The sequence below is a fragment of the Giraffa tippelskirchi genome, chromosome 5 (genome assembly GCF_054371585.1).
Source record: "Giraffa tippelskirchi isolate mGirTip1 chromosome 5, T2T-mGirTip1v1.2.pri, whole genome shotgun sequence".
NCBI classification, from domain to species: Eukaryota; Metazoa; Chordata; class Mammalia; order Artiodactyla; family Giraffidae; genus Giraffa; species Giraffa tippelskirchi.
The window spans coordinates 181400047-181415527 of record NC_137279.1 but is presented as its reverse complement, the minus strand read 5'-3'; the positions used below and the strand labels follow the sequence as shown (position 1 = coordinate 181415527).

At 44.3% G+C, this 15481-nt stretch overlaps 1 long non-coding RNA gene across 1 annotated transcript; it reads right to left on the bottom strand.

Annotated features, from left to right (window-relative positions):
• Nucleotides 1-224: 224 nt before the first annotated feature.
• LOC145504571 (uncharacterized) lies at nucleotides 225-12240 on the bottom strand. The gene is made up of 4 exons (XR_014052308.1): nucleotides 11906-12240; nucleotides 2496-2619; nucleotides 1805-2165; nucleotides 225-1222 (listed from the first exon to the last, which is right to left on the bottom strand). It is a non-coding gene; the product is annotated as an uncharacterized LOC145504571 (long non-coding RNA).
• Between the last annotated feature and the right edge of the window lie 3241 nt (nucleotides 12241-15481).

Genomic DNA, 15481 nt, shown 5'->3' with positions numbered 1-15481 from the left:
GGAAGGAATTGAAAGGAATTGAAGGATTCCTTCAATTCAAATGTGTCAAAGACACCAATGTTCAAACACTGGTTCTGCAAAACATACACTTCCTGACTGGAAGTATTCCTAGTGTTTTCAGAACTCGGTTTCCTTATCTGTGAAATCAGGATAATCACACCTACAAGCCTCTGGGACTGACGCAAAGATAGATGAAATGAATAGAAAATTCTTAACACAGTGCCTGGAATGTATTGCACAATTTATGGTACTATAATTCTTAAATGCATTTTACCCTAGACCATAGGGTCTGAAGACTGGGTGTAGACTGATGAATTTTGATAAAAATGCAGAGTCCAAAATGGTAGCTACAGAAGTCTCGCGCAAGCCTGCCTCCTAGTGGGGTCCTTATTTCCAGTCCTGAATTGTATGTCAGTGAGAGCTAACATTGAAACTCTGCATGATCAAAGCTTGAACTCTGATTCCTGGGAAGGAAAACCTCTCTGGGAAAAATCTCCTGGGACTTGGAGGCAGCACAACAACATGACAGGTTCGGACGGGCTCTAGGGGGCTTCCAGCAAAGGATCCAGATGCAAATCCAGAGAATATTATCATTAACTTAAAATGTGAGGCAGAGAACCCCTTTGGGAGGTTGTGGGAAGAGGTGGAGCATGATGTATGTAATCATTCCTAGGGTTCTTATAACACAGCATTCAAACTCTGTGGCTTAAAACAACAAAAATCTATTCTCTCGTAGCTGGGGAGTCCAGAAGTCTGATCAAGATGTCAGCAGGGCCACACTCCCTTGGAAGGCTCTGGAAGAAAATCTTTCCTTGCCTCTTCCAGTTTCTGTGGCTCCAGGCATGCTTCGGCTTGTGGCTGCAAAATTGCAACGCCTGCCTCTGTCTTCACAGGACCTTCCTCTCTTGCCATCGTGTGTGCCTCTGCTCCCTCTGTTATTATTATTTTTTTGGCCACACTGGGTCTTTGATGCAGTGCGCAGGCTTTCTCTAGTTGCAGCGCATGCAGGCTTCTCTTGCGCTACACAGGGTTCTCATTGTCGTGCCTGGACTTCTCTGGAGCCCATGAGTCACAACTAGAGAGACGCATACGTGCCATAGCGAAGATCCCTGGAGGGCACCACAATGAAGACCAGAGGCAACCAAAATTGAATAAATAAATATAAATTTTTAAAAAGAAGCCATACAAAGACATAGCTTGACTCTTCCAGAGCCATTCTCACCTAGAAGGGGAGACAAGTGTTTCGTTACCATGGGAGTGCAAAAGATATATATGAAGAAATATTAATTCAAGCAAAAGATTCATTCTTTCTTTGTTATGTATAAATTATGCAACGTAGTTGTTTTACAATGATTAATATTATTTCAGGGGCCTAACAAACACCATTTACAATGCAAATCTCCAGGCTACAGAAAGGTACTGGTAATCAGGGAGTGATGGCTGCCGGGCTGGAGTGGGACTCAGATGGAGCCCGTGGAAAGTCACACAGCTTGCCTTTGAACACAGCGTCCAAGAGCATGCGCGCCCCTCCCAGCAAAGGCTTGGGGAAGACCTCCCAGATCAGCCCAGCGGGCCTTCTGAATGGCCTTCTCCTGCCCATGTCTACCTTCACTTCCTGAGGCTTCCCTTTAAAAAGTCACATGCTTTCACTCCTAACCAAGAGAAAGGCACATGACTAGGGGTGGGAAGATGGGAAATTGGAAAACAACAACATGGGGAAATGTGTCAAAGTACCCATCTGTTCTAATCCATCCCATCATTAATAACCTCTCCTCCCCCCATCAGGAAAGAAAAAGCAGGAGACCTCCCACTGTGCTGTATCGCCCGTCTCCTTGGTGCCATCTCCATTGCTCGTGTGATCTCGTGCTTTGATGTCGCTTGATTCCTTCAATGTGTGATTAGCACACACTTTGCACTGCATACCCAGTTTTAGTCCTTTGCAGAGCTATTCACCCGTGAGAATCCCCCAAGCCGTGACACCAAAATGTCCTCGTGAGATGGCCACTCTAACTCAGCTGCCCTGCACAGGGGGACATCCCGATGCAGAATGGACCATCCCCTAGTCCTGCCTGGGTTTAAACAGCTCCAAACACATCCCAGGGAAATCTTGGTCACTCTGGAATCCGATTTTCCCTTACAGCTTTACTCCCATTGCTTCCAATGTCCTGTGTTATAAATGTAGAAATTCAATAAGTGTGAGATTTTCTAGAGAGAGAGGGAGGGAAAAAAAATCATGATAGCATGGCATATACATTGCCGAATCGTTAATTTGCCAGCGCAACAATACCCCTGCAATGTTGCAGCTGGTTTCCTTAGTTACATGTTAGAGTAACTTACAGCAAAACATTTTGGGGTAATAAAATGTTCCCACTTGAATTCTGAATAAACTTTCACATGAGGTAAGGAAGTGTTATTCTAAAAATAGCAGATTAAGCAATCAATTAGCTTATTCAGTCATTCCATGAAACCTTAAAGTATGAAAATATTGTACTTACAGGAAATATGATGGGCTATCAGAAATTGTGTCTGACAAGGCTGGTCAGTTACATTTTGAAGAATCGCTTGGAAATCTTTTCCTGTTTAACACTCCGCAATACAGAAAGAGTTCACCTGGGCATTCTGAAATGAAGAGTTTATTTTTAAGGAGCTGATAATCAAAAATGGATTACTTGCATGGTACTGGGTTTCAGGCAGTCTGGATTTCCAAATTATAATTTTTTAGAGGGCAATAGTTTTCAGACTTTACTGTGCCTCAGAATCCCCTGGAGGGCTTGTTAAAACACAGATTACTCGGCCCTACCAGACATTCCAATTCAGTAGGGCTGGGGTAGAAACTGGGAATATGCATTTCTAACAAGTTCCCAGGTTGTGCTGATGCCTCTGGTTGGAAAATCATATTCTAAGCCAGGACCTACTGTATAGTGCAGGGAACTATATGCAACATTTTGTAAAAACCTATAAGGGGAAAGGGTCTGAAAGAAAAGATACGTATATCTATCTATCTGTGTATGTGTGTGTAACTGAATCACTTCACTGCTGCTATTGTTCAGTCACTAAGTTGAGTCTGACTCTTTGCAAGCCTGTGGACTGCAGCATGCCAGGCTTCCCTGTCCTTCACTATCTCACTTTGCTGTACACCTGAAACTAACACTCTGTAAATCGACTATACTTCAATTTAAAAAAAAAGAAAACCATATGTTAGAGGACAGCTAAAAATGATCTTTCTGATTCCCATATATCTAAGCAACAAAAAGGTGATTTTTTAATAAATCACCTTAAAACAATTAGAATGCTAAAGCAATGTCATAGCTCTTTTCTTACACATTTTACAAAAGTCTTTAGGAGACACGTCCATTCTCCTGGAAGATAGAGAAATGTAGCTGGGCACAGAGACTTCATACTTTAGGAAAGGATATTCAGGAGGCTGAGACCTTGCCTGGGATCAGGTCAGCATCGCACAATGTAGAATAGGGACCCTGTTTGTAATCACCTCCATCCCCAGACCTTCACGGGCAGCCAGACAAGGGGCAGGAGCCCCATATATGCTTCCAACCTGTAACCTGACTTAAGGCTACAGTCAGCGAGTACCTTCGTTTTGTTACAGATTTTACTAAATGTGTACACGGAGTCATTGGTGGTGGAAAAATACTTAAGTCACCCTTAATTATATCAGGAGCCACCCTTGCCCTTTTGCTCCTGATGTAATTATCCAGGTTTCTCCAGGTGGAGAGTCAGCGTATAAAATGGAAAGGGCCGGAGTCAGGACCTCTTGGTTTTGGTTCTGAATGTGCCCTGACTTGCCAGTGACCTTGGGCTCTCCTTCATCTCCAAGAGGATCAGACCAGTGTCCCCTGAGAATGCCTTCCAGCTCCAGTGATGCAGGAGTCAACTTTGATCTAACACTTGTTCTTTGTTGTGTTTCCCCTCTTTCAGTACCAAATCAATTTCAATTTGAGGTAAAGGAAATTCCCAAATTACTGTTTTGAATCTTGCGGAGGATCACTTCCCACGGCTAATTTCTCAAGTTCAGTTTCTTTCCTCCAGAAGCTTGCTGTGTCCACATTTCAATTAATTGCCTATTGGCACATGCCCGACTCCAAATATTTGTGCAGTTCCCGAGAAAGCCTCATTCAGCTAAGTACCTGATCGCTTCAACCTGCTCTCTGGTTCCAACATCTCAGAATATCCAAGCGAGGAAATATGCAAATGCCAAAGTCACCCAGAGAGAATTCATCAGGGGAGGCAGTCATTGGAGGCAGGGCGAGAGGCTCAGATGAAAGATATTATCACTCGCTGGAGACAGGGAAATCAGGGTGGGGGAAGGGAGGAGGTGGAGAATCTGAAGACTGGAAAAGCTCACACCTTATAGCACATGCTGCTGTTTTCTTCAAAGAAGGGCTGAGCAGATCAGCTGAGTTACAAATAAGCTATGGAGGTACTTGCAGGGAGCCAGGGCTTGTCTCAGCAGCTGGCAGAAAATGGAGTATTACTACAGAGACTACTCCAAGCCTCTATGCCAATAAATCCCCCTCTCCCACTTGCTGGCAAACTCATACCATTAGAATTATGCTTCAGTGTGTTTGATAACATTGCAAAAAGGTTAGGCTATAGTGCTCATTGGGGCTTCCTAAGTGGCGCTAATGGTAAAGAACCTGCCTGCCAGTGCAGGAGATGCAGGTTCAATCCCTGGGTCGGGAAGAGCCCCTGGAGGAGGGCATGGCAACCCACTCCAGTATTCTTGCTTGGAGAATGCCATGGACAGAGGAACCTGGCAGGCCATAGTCCATAGGGTTGCAAAGAATTGGACACGAGTGAAGTGACTAAGCACGTGCACACACATAGTGCTCAGTAACAAAAACTGGTGTGCACATTTTCTCAACAAAGGATCACAAATGCGTAGAAGAAAAGACAAGGTAAAGACATCAGTGCTGGCTGACCTCTGGATAGTGACAGCATCGAAAAGCTTGCCCCTACTTTATATTTTTCTTTACTTCCCAAGTCTTCTACAAGTAATAAATATTGCTTTACTGCTCTCAAGGCAAAAAAAAAAAATTTTTTTTTTGAGGTTATTTTTAACAAAAAAAATGTGCTTTGAAGGTAAGTGACTGTCTTCAAAAAGATCTTGGTAAAATGCAAATGTATTACCTGAAAGGGATTGTCCATCACTGATTCTGCATAGTTTAGTTTGTCATCTTTGGTGACTGTCATCCCAGAAAGCTAGATCAGGGGCCACAGATCACATTTCATTCATCTTTGGATCCTGCAAGCTCTGTACAGATCAAGGCACAGGACAGGCATCAAATGTGCATTGAATTGTACTAAGAACAGAGGAGACAAGAGATGCCAGAGGAACCGCAACCCAGGATGAGCTTCAAAAGAACAAGGGCGACTTGGAAAAGCTTGAGCAGTGTAAGCCCCAGAGGACGATATACAGTAGGGGAGTCCAAAAAGCAATGCGAAGTCCTTAAGCACTGGCCTGGGGAGGGGAGCAGAGTCAAAACAGGGTGTGGCAAGGGACCCTCACTGTGCAGCTTCACCACTAGCAGCCCTGTCTTGCAACACAGTAGTTCAACAACTTCACACATCCTTCTGCTGAGCTCTGGTTTCAAAATTCCTCCATTCAGAGAGACACGAAAAGCAAAATGGAAGTTAAATGAAGGAAAACATGCAAAACTTCTTCAAAGTTGGCTGGGTCTGCCCCTCCAAGGCCTGAAGACATGGCGCTGAGCACTAAAGAAAACTCCAGGGAAATGTCAGTCGCTTTCAAGTTTGAACACAATCCCACAACAAGACTCAGGAATCTAGGGAGGCAACAGAAGGCACAGCTAGGCAATCCGAGGCGCAGAATGGAAGAAGGACTTTGACAAAACAGAGTGACATGATGTGGTCGGGTTCAATGCCACCTCCCACGCTCCCAGAGGAAATGACTTACATCCAATAAACGGAAAAATATTTCCTCGATTTTCTCGTATGAGACAAGCTGCTTACACATATCATTATACCTACTCATTTAATAAATATTTATTGAGTGCCTACCGTGTGTTAGGAGCTAGAAACTGGTAATGAATAAAGCAGTACTCCCTGCCCTCCTAGAATATGTGAGCTGGAAGGAACATTCACTGTCTAGTTCAATAGCTACAGATTACAGATCCAGAGATCGCAACCCACAGCGGGGATGCCATCTGACCAAGAGCACCCTGCTAGGGCATTGTCACCATTTTTTATGCCAGGTGGTTTTATACGCAACTCTCAGGGTTTTCTCTGTCTATCTGCGATGCTTGTGCCCTACTCCATTGATGAAAATTCTACATACTCGCTAAGCCTTGTTAAAATGTCAGCTAGTCTCAGTGGAGCTTTTTCTCTGCCTTCCTTGGGGTTCCCATTGCCGTCTCTGCCTCTGTGATAACATTTGTCACAGTCTGCCTTGAACTTTCATGAGAATACACCTGTCCCATCTGCTTGATGCTGAGCCCCCTGAGGGCAGAGATGACCTCTCATTCATCACTCTATTCTCAGCACCTAGCACAGCTGGGGGGAATAGTGTTTATGGAGGAGCCATCAAAACCTGGACACCAAGCTAAACACTTTATACGCACTGTCACATTTAATCCTCACCCAACTCTCCAAAGTGGATATGGCTTAGCTTGATTTAAACATAAGGAAACCAAGGCTCAGAGAGGTTAACTAACTTGCTCAGAGTCACAAAGCCTAGTAAAGGAGCTGAGATCCAGCCAGTTCCTTCTAGCTCCAAAGTCCATTCTCTCTTCATTCTAATATATTGCATGTTCCATAAGCTCAAGGTAAAAAATGCTGCTGTCCTGTTCATAGCACCTGGCACAGTGTCTAGCATGGTCACACAGACCAACCTGAATCAGTGTGGGAAGGACCACATGAGAACCTGAGTACCAGGGGGCAGGGGCCACTGAGGAGGTATCTTGGAGGCTGCCTGCCAACAGAGGCGTGGAGTTGAGATACTGTCAGATGTCCCTTAAGCAGTTCTTCCATTATAACAACCATATCATGTTCAAGGGCAGAAAGCAAAGTGAACACATTGGTAACCTGAAAACAAAAAGCAGAAGACCTAGAGGGGTAGAGTGGAGAGGGGAGGAAGGCTCAAGAAGGAGAGGATATATATATATATATATATATACATATACATATATACAATTATGACTGATTTGCATTTTTGTATGGCAAAAACAACACAACATTGTAAAGCAATTTTCCACCAATCAAAAAATTTAAAAAAAATTTTCTTAAATAAGCAAAAGACAAAATGAGCCCTACTATGACCATGCCATAATTCCCAGGAGATAAAGTATAAAGCAGAACCATATGGGACATGCAATAAAGCGAAGTAGGGGCTAGGGAAATGATGATGTGACTGAAATCCAGGGATGGTCAAGGACAAGGATGCTGGGACTGTTCCCATAGCAGAATATGTAGAGGTACCCTCAGAGGGGAGCCCAGCACCCTGCACAGAGCCAAGTGGGGCTGCTAAGAGTCATCTCCCAGCTTTAGACATTTATTTCACTTCCTAATTCCCAAGCCAAACTTCCTAGGGGACTAATTTTCCTTCTAGGTCACTGCCAGCTCTCATCCCCCACTTCCTCCCAATCCTTGGCTTCAAACAACCAGATCCGGGTCCTCAGAAGCTCCAGAGCAAACCAGGGAAGGCTCACTGTACCCACATTTTCATCTCCAGTGAAAAAATGACCACATCTCTGGGAAATTCATAAAAGCACTGAGATTTTTTTCCTACCAGGTTCCTTCAATATTTCTTTAGTATTTACAAAAAAGAAAAAAAAAAAACTACCTTTGCCTGTATCTGCTTTCTTTTATTGCATGCTGAGAAGCAGATAAGCCATGTGATTTCTCTGTGCATTGCCTTCTAAGAAGCTCTGAACTAAATTCAGTGTTTGTGTCTCACTCCAGGTTACAAGTTCCTTACAGGCGAGAAGAAGGGTGGATGTCTCCTTTCACTCCAACAGGGCCTAGCACAGTGTTTTGCACAGGGACTCACAGAAGACTTGTGGGAGTTAAATGTTCAAAAGGACAGTGCCCCCACCTCCATCCCAAGATTTCCAACCTTCCTTTTGATTTAAAAAAAAAAAAAAAGCTGTCTTACGATATATGTGTTTTTACTGTGACCTATCTCCAATCCTTTTTGTAGGAAGGCAGGGAATAAATGAATAAATAAACAAATAAATGAATAACGGATTCCCTCCTGCCTGGGGGAACCTGCATAGGGCTTTGTCAGCTCTGCTTCAAGAAAATCCTCCTTAACAGAGATTGAGCTGAGAAACAACAGTTTGGGAGCTCAGCGGGTTTCCTTTCTTTTTTTTTTTTTTTTAAACCTAGATAAGCTTGGGTGCCTCAAGTAAATTCCCCTTTGATTGGTATGTTTCATCAGTTGAACTCTAATTGGTGCAAACAGGTAATTTGGAGATTACAAGATTTATTCTTCTATAACAGTGATTACTGATTGCTAATGATAGTGCTGATTTTTATGTATTTAAAACCTTGACAGTTACAATATTCATATGATTTACTACAGCGTCTCTGAGACAGCCTTCTACGGATCCCTGAGGACAGCGTCTGTGTCCCTCGTGAGCTCTGCCCAGTGCCTCATGGGCGTGTATGTGTGAATAAATGCTTTTTAATATTAATAATTGCAATAACCACAGACTATAAAGCACACACCCAGAATACTGAGTCATTCAATCTGCTTGTAATTTCATGGATTTGAAAATGTATACCTTCTCTCAAGGAGATATTAGGATTATTAGCTTTGGAAATAATTGGCCTTAAAGGCACGTCTTAAAAGGACAAAGTCATCAACTCTCCTCCCTGACATTTGGAGACAGTCTGTTTTGGAAGCATTCAGAGGAGCTGGAAGTATGAAGGCGCTGCCTTCCTGGCACTCCAGGGAGAGGCGCTAACCCAGGCTAACCTGGCCGAGTGCCAGCTCAGGAGCCGGGCACTGCCTGTGGACATGCTCCGTTGTTTTCCTTCGGTCACAGGCCAGGCGCTGACATGTCAAAACATCAGTGTGTGAGGGGATGGAAAGTGGTGGTGCCCAGACAGGAAAGTTGCCTCCACCCAGGGAGCCATGCAGGCAGGGTGTGGGCACCCAGTACTACAGGATGAAGCTTGGCACACAAGTCCACTTGCCAACAAGGAGAACAGAAGGAATTAAGTCAGGCCAGCTCATTCAGAAATGTTCACCAATTCCCTCTGGGTCAAGCATTGGACCCAGAACATAATGGCAATGCTCTAACTTCAGTATCTATGTGATCTCCCTTTTTGTTAAGATATTAGGTGAATAGCAGGATATGCCACCTTCCGTTTTCTGCCACTAAGGCTTTGCATGAGTTGTTTGTTAATTTTGTTACCCTGCACCTGCAAGACCTTCTTATCAGGTAAGGGCCAGCTCAATGCCACTTCCTTCCTTGTGTCTCCCTTCCCTCCTCCCTTCCACGTGTGTGATGCCTCCATTCTCTGAACTCCTATGAAATTCTGTGACCATTCTGAATTGGTAGGTGTACCCTCTGTGAGCAGTGCCAGTCACCTGGGCATGGGTCCCCTCACTAGATTGCGAGCTCCAGTTCTAGAGAATCAAAGACTGGTGTTCTTCCAAGAGGCTAAGCTCTCTTTCTTGGATGTAGCTTGTGTTCCAAAAAGTTATTTTGACTCAATCAAAAGCTTTCCTCTAGGACTTCCCTGGAGGTCCAGTGGTTGGGAGCCTACCTGCCAACGCAGGGAACATGGGTTCGGTTCCTGGTCTGGGAGGATTCTGCATGTCTTGGGGCAACTGAGCCTGTGCACCGCAATTACTGAGCCTGTGCTCTGGAGCCTGCAAGCCACAACTGCTGAAGCCTGAGCACCCTAGAGTTTGTGCTCTGCAACAAGAGAAGCCACTGCAATGAGAAGCTCACATACCGCAAATAGAGAGAAGCCCACGCTCACCGCAACTAGAGAAAGTTGGCAAGGAGCAGTGAAGACCCAGTGCAGCCAGGAACAGTAAACAAATTTTTTTAATTTAAAAAAATAATAGCTTTCCTCTAGGTTGGTAGAATCCTACACCTTTAGATGGGAAATGAGCCACTGAGGAAATCTATTTGACCCCTTCATCTCAGGGATGAAAAAACAGAGACTCAGATGAGTGGGCCAGGGAATTTCAGTAGATGGAAATGCAAGACAGAAGACATTCTAGCCAGCAGGGCCTGAGAAAAATATCCCCGGTCACCTACAAGTAAAAAATACTTCTCAGTCTTTCCTCTCAGAAAAGAGTTCTCAATGTGGGGATCACCACACCCCCTCCCCACACAGCAATTTACGACACTCAGAGCGCTTTCAAATATATTGTTTGATCCTATTAACAATTTTAATGGAGTTATTACTTATCTTACCTAAGAGGACATTTTAGTCCTTCGGTCACACAGCTACTAGTACAAAGGAGAACTGGGGCTTGAACCCAGGACTTTTGATTTCAAGTTTTTGATGTGAAGATTTCGAAGAACACTTTTGTGTCCTTTGTCCCAAAACTACCTCTCCCAACTCATCTCCATGGAGATAAGTTTCCTGTACTATCCTTTGGCCTGTAGCTTCTGGAGAAATGTGCTTTGAAGCAGGTTTTATCTTTCTTATGTAACCCTAAAACTTTCCATCAGATTGTTCCTATCCTGCTTTTAAAAGTCTCTAAAAGGCTGGATATGTGAGACTTTCCAAGGTGTCAGCTAGGAACAGAAGGCTATGATTTGGCCTGGACGGCATCAATACCTTGCCCCTGAGACTGAATTCTAACCTACCACAATGTGTTTTTTCCTGAAAAATTGCGAAAGGTTTGCTCTTGCTTGGGGGACGGGGGCAGGGGCGGGGGGGGTGGTGGTGGTGAGGGGAGTGATGCTTGCATCAACGTGAAGTCACAACATAATGTTCATTTTCAATAGAAAAAAAACATGGAACCATTTGGCCCACTTCAACATCTGACTCATCCTTTCCCCCAAAGGATAAAGGAACAAGGTTACAAACTAAAGTGTTCTACTCTGGTTGGCTCCCTCAACTTTTGCAACAAGAGGCATAATGGTCTTGAAACAAAAAGAATCCAGGTGTCATTGACTGGAGTGGCTCTTGGTGCAAAACAGCACCGATGGTCCTGAGAAAAACCGCACACTCATCTTCTGGAGTTTTTGGATTAGGAGCAAAGAGGCATTAGACACTGCACTAACCACTGCCCCCCCACCCCCACCCCTCGCAACTGAGCAAGGGAAAGCCGCAGGAACCAGGCCAGATTGCTGATCCTCTTTCCTCTCTTGAGAAGAGCTCTGGTCCTAACTAGTCCATGTTGCTTTTGACAGCGGCAATGGCACCCCACTCCAGTACTCTTGCCTGGAAAATCCCATGGACGGAGGAGCCTGGTAGGCTACAGTCCATGGGGTCGCTAAGAGTCGGACACGACTGAGCAACTTCGCTTTCACTTTTCCCTTTCATGCACTGGAGAAAGAAATGGCAACCCACTCCAGTATTCTTGCCTGAAGAATCCTAGGGACGGCAGAGCCTGGTGAGCTGCCGTCTATGGGGTTGCACAGAGTCGGACACGACTGAAGCAACTTAGCATAGCATAGCATGGCATAGCATAGCATTATGCTGTATTTGATCATTACATAAAACTAAGGTGATTCTCTCCTACTTTGCCTCCCTAAAGAACTTTGAAAACAACAAAGTGTTTCCCAGAGGATCTCAAGGCAAAATCAATCATGACCACAGATCATTATTCTCTAGAAAGTTCCCTAGTATTAAAAGTTCCTTTTAGTATTCAAATGTGCAATTACATTTTGTTTCCCCCACCACCATCCCTCCCCCACACAGCGAGGCTGATCTAATCAGCAGCACCCCAACCTACCTGATCGTGAGTGATTTCCATTCACACACACACCCAGAGTCTTGCTTAAATATGACATGAGTCATCATTTTGCATTCATTATCAGGTACCTTCAGTGATCCCAAGAAAAGCTTGTTCTAAGAGTCCTGAAGGTGAAAAGTCTGGGTATGCTGATGACAAGTGCGAACCCAGCAGAATTTCCCAGATGAGCAGCTGGGCATCAGCCCAGGGAGCTGGTCCCCCGACTTTGCCGTTGTGTGGCCTTGTGTATTCACAAGCTCAACTGCCAGGAACATGTGCCAATCTCTGCCACCCTGGTGGCATGGAAGATGAAGACACTGGGCCAGATGACCTCATGAATCTGTTCCACCCCGGCTACACTGCTCTTCTCTGTGGCATCATAATCATGGGAGTGGGTGGGCCCCGGAGCTTGTTCCTATTTGAGGGAAAGACTCTTAGCTGCGTGTCCTCCCCCTCTCCTTTCTTCCCCCACTTCTCCTCTCTAACTCCCACAAACCAGGGCTCAGGCAGTGACACCCACCCAGATGCTTTTCCCCAGAGAAGACAGGCAAGTGGCCAGTGGTCCACAAGGACACCTTGGGGTATCCAGCATCTCCCCTGCATCAAGGAAGAGTAGCCCCAGTGAGGACATGCCTTGGCAGAAAAGAGGAGGCATTCAGATGGCAGATGCAGCATCTCCTTTAGCATCAAATGGCACTGGCAGGCACAGGGCCCAAACTCCAGACACCGCTAGTAACCAAGCCAAGTCCTGCAGGCCATGACAAACCCTCCCAATCTTCAGTGAGATCACCAACTAAAGCTGCCAGTGGAACTATCCAGAGAGCCCAGCCTGAGATGTGGGGGTCCAAGGTGGGGAGCTCTGGCTCTGTACCCTTGGAATATTTCCCTTGACACCATGGAAGAAAGATGGGGCCCCCTGGAGGAGGAAATGGCAACCCACTCCAGTATTCTTGTCTGAAGAATCCCCAGGGACAGAGGAGCACGGTGGGCTACATACAGTCCATGGGTTCGCAAAGAGTCGGACATGACTGAAGTGACTTAGCATGCATGCACATTAGATTTAGATTTACCCTAATCCAACAGGACTTCATCTTAAAATTCAATCGGCAAAGACCTATTTCCAAATAAGGCCACATTTCTGAGACTGGAGATGGACATGAATTTTGGAGCAACACTATCCAATCCACTACAGTTAACCCAGCATGAGACACCTACAACAACTCCTGGTCTCTAGGCTTCATGCACCATATGCAGCACTTTTGGAGCCAAAATCCTGGGGCATATCTGGAGTACAGCAACACAATGATCCCAGCAGACTCGAAACTAAGAACATTCTCAGCAAGCTGACCATATTGCCTCTGGAATAACATCACCATTTCACAACATTTTTGCGCTCATATTCTCATGGATCTTCCCAACATCCCAGCAAGGTAGGCAGAGCAAGAAATATTCATCTCAAAATACAAAAGAAACTGAAGTTCACAAAGATGAAGCAACTTGCCCCAGGCTACCTTGATGGTTAGAAACAGAACTGGGGTTAGGATCAGGGTCTCCTCAGGCTCAGTGGAACATATGCTCCACCATCCCAGCCAGCTTACTGTCATAAGAGGAGACACGGTCAAATAGAAAAAGTGTCACCATGAACCTAGGTTCTCAATGTCCAGGCTACACCTTTGGTGCTAATTTTATGCTTGCTAAATGTAGTAACTTCAGTACTAAATTCATTTAGATAATAGACACTGGAGAGACAAGAATTAATAAAATAAGGCCTCCGTTCTCAATGAGTTTCCAGTTTGGAGAGGAAGACCAAAACACTTGAACAAGCGCACAAAGTAAAATGCTATGCATGCTATGGTCGAAGGCTGAAGAAGTCAAGTGGGGAACGAAGGAGGGAGTGGTCAGTGCCACCAGGAAAGGGCAATTAAGAAAGGCGTCAAGGAAGAGAGAGCGTCTGGAGAAAGTCTTTTCACAAAGACATTGGTGGTTCTGGACCAGAAAAAAAAAAATGCTATAAAGAATAGAATTCAGACAATTGCAAACATGGATATGAACTATTAGTGGGGTTGTTATCAATGTTAAACATCCAGAATGTGATTGTTATATCATGGATATGTAAAAAAAAAATTCCAAGATAATTTTTACTGAAGTCAAAGGAGTATCTTTTGGGAGTAAAAAAGGAGTACTGGTGTCTACACTCTACTTTCAAATGGTTCAGCAAATAATAATAACAAAATGAGTGTGTGTACATAAAAAGGCATAGACATAACACAGAGAGAGAGCACAGGAGAAAAAGAAGGAAGTAAATGTGGCAAAATGCTAATAATTAGTGAAGCCAGATGAAGGATATTGGAAAATATACTGTTATTGCAATTTTCCCATACGTTTGATTTTTTTCTAAATGAATAGATAAAAAAGATAAGGACTGAGTATGAACAGGAATGAATCATTTAAGAAATAAATAGGCTGGAAATTATTATATTAAGATGTGACTAAATATCCTTGCAGTTCAGCAAAAAAGGAAGAAGAGGTTGCTAGAGCACCTAGGTGGCAGTTGCTGGGAGAAATGAAACTATTTCATCTAAAAGCAAAAATTATTTGTAGTTCGACATGTAGGCTGGAAGGGAGAGAAGGGGGAAAGGAGTGATGGGAAAAGTCCAGAAGCCTAGCCAGTCTGGACGTGTGCTGTGTGGGCATGGCTGGCCACTGGAAAACTGGAGCACAATAGACAGCTAGAAAGGTTAGCAAGGACCAGAACAGCCAAACTTGCCAGCCACACAAAAGAGCTGCAAGCCCGTCTGAGAAGCAAGAGGGAGTCACTAAAGGGTGTCAAACAGGACAGTGACTGAGATTTCCCATGTGTGGAGGGCGGTAGCCATGTGGAGAGTGAATTGGAGCAGAGTAGAGGCGGTTTGTGAGCTGTGTTACAAGTTATTTATCACAGATAATAGGTAAAGACCAGAAAGGATTTACTTACTTTAATAAATTATGGTGGATTCAAGGTTACCATGCTCATTCACTTACATTCTAATTGCTTAATTGTACATCAGGTTTTTATGCCTAAAACAGGAAGTGTACCCAGCATATAGCATCCCCCGTCCTGTGCATCACAGTCAAGAAACGGTTAAGAGTCACTAGACTATATGACAGATGTAGAGAACAAACTTATGGTTACCAAGGGGGGCGTGGAGGGTGGGATGATTTGGGAGATTGAGACTGACATATACATACTACTATGTATAAAATAGATAACTAATGAGAACCTCTATACAGCACAGGAAACTCTACTCAATACTCACAGTAACCTAAATGAGAAGGAAATCTAAAAAAAAAAAACAGTGGATATTCCACTCCTGGGCATATATCCAGAGAAAAACATGATCCAAAAGGACATATGCACTCCAATGTTCATTGCAGCACTGTTTACAATAGTCAAGACATGGAAGCAACCTAAATGTCCATCAACAGAGAAATGGATAAGGAAGATGTGGTACATATATACAAAGGAATAGAGAAGAATGAAATAATGCCATTTGCAGCAACATGGATGGTCCTAGAGACTGTCATACTGAGTGAAGT